Raw genomic sequence first — 6,405 nt, 5'->3', positions numbered from 1 at the left:
GACTTCAATAAGATTTGTAGTTTTTATGACGTTTGCAATTATACGTGCAAGGGATAATACACTGGTATTACGGTTGTCGAGTGTTTTTATTAATTTTCGAATAAAGTGCATTAAAACGATTCACTTGTCATTAGAGCTGTAACGATTCACCCATCATTCGATTCGATTCGATTTCGATACCAAATGGTCCGATTCGATTATTTTCGATTCGATTCAAATTTAACTATTTGCTGCTTATTTTGCAAACTATTTCATCATTTATTTTCATGTTTTGTATGTCCAGGGCATGAATTAATATGTTTGGTATTTGTTACTAACTTTTTATGTTGTACATTTAAAGTGTTTATTTTTTTTAAACAATTTAAAAACGCAACATTGTTTTATAAGTAACAAATTTATTGAACGAAACTTCCTGATGAGTTATTCTTATATAACATAAAATGCACAATGTATCACATGTGTTTATCATAAAAAAAATCATCGTGGGAGATGAAGATTTCACATCTGAAATATCAACCGAGTGTATTCTCTTTAAATGTTGTCTCAAATTTGTAGTGCTTCCAGATTTAGGGTAACTAACGTCAACACAACACGTTTTGCAAGTTGCCTTTAAATCAGAACCTTCGCGAAACCCGAAATGTTCCCATACTTTTGATTTTAATTTTGACGGTGCGTCTTTCAGTGTGGTTGAAGAAACCATTTTACCGGCTGATGTAGTGCTCAGCATGTTATTAATTCATTCATTGGATGCCATATTGGCTATTGACCAATCACAAGACGTATTACAAATGACAAGAAAGTTTAGACGACGGATTTGGAAAGTAAGGTTTAAAATGCGGATCAATCGGGATTGCAGTGAATCGATTCGAAATCGGCCGTATTGGTATCGAAATCGAACCGGCTGCGTTGAACCGGTTTTTCGATGCATCGAACCGAATCGTTACAGCTCTACTTGTCATCCACAAATTCATACAACATTTTTGTATTGCAATTAAAACATCGACCGACAGCCAGCCAGATGTACATATGGATTCAGTTACATCCCTTTATCCTCTTAAAAAGGTGTATACAAAAAAGCATTTTAATTATTTATAGTGCATTGTTTCTAAATTAATAAGTATTTAATAAAATTGGAAATAAATATTTCATTTTCATTTCATTTATGTACAAGAAACAAATAAAAAAATATATATAATGTAATTTGGCAATGTTTAAAAAATCTTTGCTTAGCAAAAGTTGTATCGAACCACCGACTGTTCTGAAAGACTTATTTTTGAGAACCGATCCGCTACCATTTGCGTCACGGCATTTTCAAAAAACATTGGCATATGTATATGTATTGCTTTATTGCTACACCTAAACATAGATTTGTAATAGTAATGAAAACAAAAATGTTCGAATGTAACATCTTACAAACTTTTTAAAATATGTTTCAATATTTAGAAAACATAACGCTAGTCTAAAAGTTGTATACTTAGCATTTGAGACTTACCTTACTGAGTATGCGTCTGAGACGTGCCATTTTATGTTTCGTTTCGTGAATTAAGTTTTGTAACCCTGAGTCTGAGTCAGAAACTTGAGCTGAGTCTACAATTTGAGACTAAAGTAAATTGGTGAATACGGCCCCAGGTGTAGTTCCATTAAAATTCAGAAATCAAATCAGGATTTGTCAACAGATGTTTTATTTGGAATTTAAGTAAGAATTAGTTGTTACGAGTGCGTGGTTAGATATATATTCATTTTATGAAACATTTGGCATAAACTCCCTCTTTTTTATTGAAGTACACATAATCATACTTTCCCTAAAGCTGTTAAGTTAGTGATGTAAATATAACTCTCATGAATAAGTGTTTTTTTAATAGTTTTAAGTATCAAGGATACACATTACATGTACCATTGTGTGAGGTACAAACCAGTGTGTAACTAAATTCCTTATCATTGCAATGCCTGGTTAAAGTACAATATAAAGCAAGACAGGTTATTGTTATATAGACTAGGGTTCAACGTTAGACTAGCGTGATAAAAATGCGAGTTAACTTTGAGAAATAAGATAAATTTTGTCAAATTCACACAATGTTTGGGAGTTGATTTTTTTCTCATTTATTGTTCCACTCTTATGATGTCATCAATTACACAAAGTAGAATTGTACAAAAATGAGTGGTTTTACGATTTCATAATGTACCAACGCTCTTAATCACACGCATGAACACATACTCAAACACATAAATAAACATGCACGCATATACAGACAAATAAGTAAATAACACAATATAAAAACATAAGAACATAGAAGTATAATTTAACATTTCTTCCTTTCTCTCATATGTTCATATGTTCATAAACACACACAATTACACACGCATACACATCACGTACATTCTCACACACACAAAATAGATTCAATTACATGTTTTACAGTTTGTATTATGGATAAATATAACAACAATAGTTATTTCTTTCATCCTGTCTTTCTGTACTTTACAATTACAAATACAGTTGATAAAGAACACACGAAAAGGCGAACAAATACGACAACGATATTTAAGAAATTGTATGGGCATTCTTATATGAAAACTGTATGTGAATATTAAGTATCACTTGAAAAATATTGATTGATGTGGATCCAGATTTGGTGTGTAAGAATTAATTGTTACGATTAATTAATTCGTATTTGTGTTTCAAATTTGTTTTTAAAAAGGGCAATTTCTTCTTCTATCTGTATCCTTAACTTCAAATAATTTAAGAATATGTTAAAATTTGGAATACATTTCTTTATTTTCATATTAAATATGAATACTTTCATAAAAATGATAATACAATCGAAAACTTCAATGTATAATTTAATTTCTGTATTTCCAAGGAAAGCAGATGTTTTATTTATTACAATGTCAATTTTCACTCGTTTAAGGAACGTTTGCAGTTCTTTCCATAGAATTTGGCTATATGAACATTCCCAAAACAAATGATCGATTGTTTAAACGCTTTCTTGACAATAATCACAAAGACTGCTATTTGTTAGTTTTTATTTCGTAAGAAACTTATTTGTTGGAATGATTATGGATAAGAATTTGAATTGAAAGTTACGTAAATAAGTATCAATTGTTGACTGAAATGGAAGTGTATATATTTGTTCTCCAGTTGAAGTTTTCTTTTAAATTAAGGCATGAGTTCCATTTTCTTTCTATACTGTCATCGAGTTTACTTCGTGATTGTAACTGTATATTGTACAGAGTTTTGTTTACCTGTTTAGAGTTTTCTATTATAGCAGCAAAAGTTTTCTCTGGTATAGTAAATGCATTGATTCCTTACGTATACAATATTGATTTATATTCATTTGGTATAGCAGAAATTAGTGAGTAGAAGTTTAAAATTTCATGAGAGTCAATGTTGTATAAATATTTTAACTCATCAAATTTATAATAAGTATCTTTTGGATAGTCGTACAACTGACCGATAGTTTATATACCATTGTTATACCAGTTGGTCAAAAAGAAAGAATTTTTATTTAACTTTATGTATGTATTATTCCATATCACACTTTTACATATGAGAGAACTTTTTGAAAACATGATATCGGTTCTTAATATTTTGCCATGATGTAAGTACATCTTTTAATAACAAATTATTTTAGTTACATTTTGTATTATAGAATCATCTAGATTACTTTCAAATATAAGACAGTTACCGAATGTGTTTAGTTTTTATCCAATAGAGTTTTCCATTTACCTTTATTATTTTTATCCAGATATCGTTTACCCAGCTCGCTTTAAAGGCATTTAAAAAACAATCAATATCCGAAAGTTTAATGCTGCCACCATGTTCATAATTTTGTGTTAGACGTTTTCTTTTTTTCTAACTTATTGTCACATATAAATGCAAATATTGCTGTTTCTAATCCTTCTTTTACTTTTTTTAGATGGATTAGGTAGAACAGAAAAAAGGGTAAATTAATTTTGGTAGCGCAAATGTTTTTATTACTGTGACCTTCCCCATAAGAGTGAGTTAACTATGTTGCCATTGTTTTAAACATCATTCAAATTCTTTAATTGTTGGCCTTACATTGTTGTCTATGTTTAATCTATGTTGATTATAAACGTTTATACCTAACGTTTTGCCCTAACAGATGTCCAAATAAATGTGTTTTCTGTGCTGAATTTGATGTTGAAGTTTTTAAGTGATCCGATTCTTATGACTGTATTTTTTGATGCGTTGAGGTTTAGTCATGATATTTGTCTGAAATTCTTAAGAGTTTGAACTAATGTTTCAACTTAATTAGGCGAACCACCATGAAAACAAAGTTTTATCATCTGCAAAGAAGGTCTGTTTTATTGCGGCCCCATGCATCTTTATCCCTTTAATAGTATTGTTTTTATTTATGTAAGTCGACGCTAATTCTAAACATATAATAAAGAGCGACGAAGACAGAGGACAACCTTGGCGAACTCCTCATTCTATTTTGAAATTCCTAGAAAGATGCCCATTGTTAATTATGACACTATTTATATTATTATAAAATACCTTAATCCACTGAATTATGTGTTGCCCGAAATTTAGGTGATTAAGACATTTTATTATAAAGAGATGGTTCAAACTATCGAATGCTTTCTTAAAGTCTGCACAAATAGAATTCCAGGCTTATTATGATTCTGTTTATATTCAATAACATCGAAACTTTACCTATCGTTTTTCACCAATATATATGTTGTTCATCAAACCTGTTTGATCATAACTTATTATAAGTGGCAGAACCGTTTTTATAGCAATTGCTTTAGTTGCGATTTCGTAATATATATTCAACAAACGTATTGGTCGCCAATTTGAAATAGAATCAAGGTTTTGTATCTGATTTAGGAATAAGAGTTATAATACCTTGTTTTGTAAGGCAGTAAGTGCACCATTTTTAAAAGAGTAATTTATTGATTTAATATAGTATTCTTTCAAGGTAAACCGAAATATTTTATAGAATTCAACGGTCAGTCCGTCAGAGCCTGGACTTTCATTGTTAGCCATTTTTAATAATGCACACCTACACTATTACTCAGTAAATTTTCCTTCACATTGAGATCTATGTTCTTCACTGAGTTTAGTTATTGGCACCTGAAAGAAATCAGAATTGTCGTCTCGGTCATTTTTTTATAAAGTGTTTCATAATATGCTGCTTCTGCTTCTAGTATTTCATCTTTTTATTTTAATATTTTTTCATTAACAATTTATTTATGAATCGTTTTTTTTTGTCAGCTTTCCTTTTTTCAAAGTTGGCAAAATATTTAGAATGGTTTTCATTTTCTTCTATTTTTATAGCTTCGATCTTAAAATATATATCCATTAACTTTTTTTTCATAAAGTTGTTCTAATTCTTCTTTTTTAGTTGTGATTTTGTGTATTATTTTATGAGTCAAGTCAGAATAATTATTTTTCATTAAATCCTTTTCTAAATGTTTGCTTTCTGAAAATAATATTTCTTCGTCCTTTTTTGTTGTTTTATTTGTTTGATGAACAGTAGCTTTTTGTTTCATTGCGAATATTACTTTTTATAAGCTCCCATATTGTATTTGGGTTGCAATTTATATTTAAGGATGATATATCATGTATGCATTTTTTTATTATGTCTTGATGTTCAGTGTCTAAAAGGATTGAAAAAGGACAGAACCTGTTCCTAATTATAAGTTGTCTACATTTAATTGTACTAGAAATGATCTGTTTTATACGGAGGTTTAATATAACATATGTTTAATATTACATTTTGATATTATGTTACATGGGTTTTTAAATATCAAGAAAATGTCTACAAAAAATGCGTGATTTACAATTAGAATGCCAAGTGAACTGTCTTTTTCTGGATGCTTTATTCTCCAGATGTCACATAGATCATAAGTGTCAATCAAATCGTTTAAATATTTCCTGCATTGTAAATGCGTTCTTAAATTGTAATTCTTTTTGTCCAGTTATGTATCTAAGACAGTATTGAAGTCCCCCGCCTATGATACATTTTTTTGCTTTAATATTTGGTGTGTAAAATCGTCTAATATTCCTCTACTATTCGTCTACTAAATGTGTTCAAATTATGCCCATGGGGTCAAAACTTGCATACTCCTAAAGGTTGCTTGATTAATATAGTCTAATATATTACAATTATTTTTCTAAACAAGAAGAAAAGATGTATCATTTGACATATAGTATAGAAATAAATCCGAATTAAAAAAAAGTAGTTCGAAGTGTATACATTTTGAGAACATTTCATTCTTTACTATCGTTAATTACAAGTTTATGTCTCTTTATCATCCCAAATCTTGCTAGACATCAACATTCTATTTTTGTGAATTGCGAACATGAAACTCTTAGTAAAAATTGTCAAAATTCCCAGAATGTTGTGTCAATTGGTTTTAAGGCTAGATAGATGGCGA

This window comes from Dreissena polymorpha, chromosome 4 (assembly GCF_020536995.1).
Source record: "Dreissena polymorpha isolate Duluth1 chromosome 4, UMN_Dpol_1.0, whole genome shotgun sequence".
Taxonomy (NCBI): domain Eukaryota; kingdom Metazoa; phylum Mollusca; class Bivalvia; order Myida; family Dreissenidae; genus Dreissena; species Dreissena polymorpha.
This window is presented reverse-complemented; position numbering follows the sequence as displayed.